The sequence below is a fragment of the Diachasma alloeum genome, unplaced genomic scaffold (genome assembly GCF_001412515.2).
Source record: "Diachasma alloeum isolate Michigan unplaced genomic scaffold, Dall2.0 Dall_scaffold_00445, whole genome shotgun sequence".
NCBI classification, from domain to species: Eukaryota; Metazoa; Arthropoda; class Insecta; order Hymenoptera; family Braconidae; genus Diachasma; species Diachasma alloeum.
This window is the reverse complement of record NW_021680584.1, coordinates 190787-191017: the sequence shown is the minus strand read 5'-3', so window position 1 is coordinate 191017 and position 231 is coordinate 190787.

Genomic DNA, 231 nt, shown 5'->3' with positions numbered 1-231 from the left:
ATTTGCAATGACGAAATTCCTTGAAATTTCCGTATTACGGCAACGCTATAAAAATTCCCAATAAGTTCCCGGAATTTCCGCGAAAATATTACTGAAACCTACAGACATCATTCCTGTTTTCAAGACATTCCTTTGATTTTCAGGATCATGTCACTAGAAATTTTTTACAAAATGACTTAATTTTAACATTGCTTGCTCATTGCATTTCAGAAATGCAGCTGCCTAAAAAAG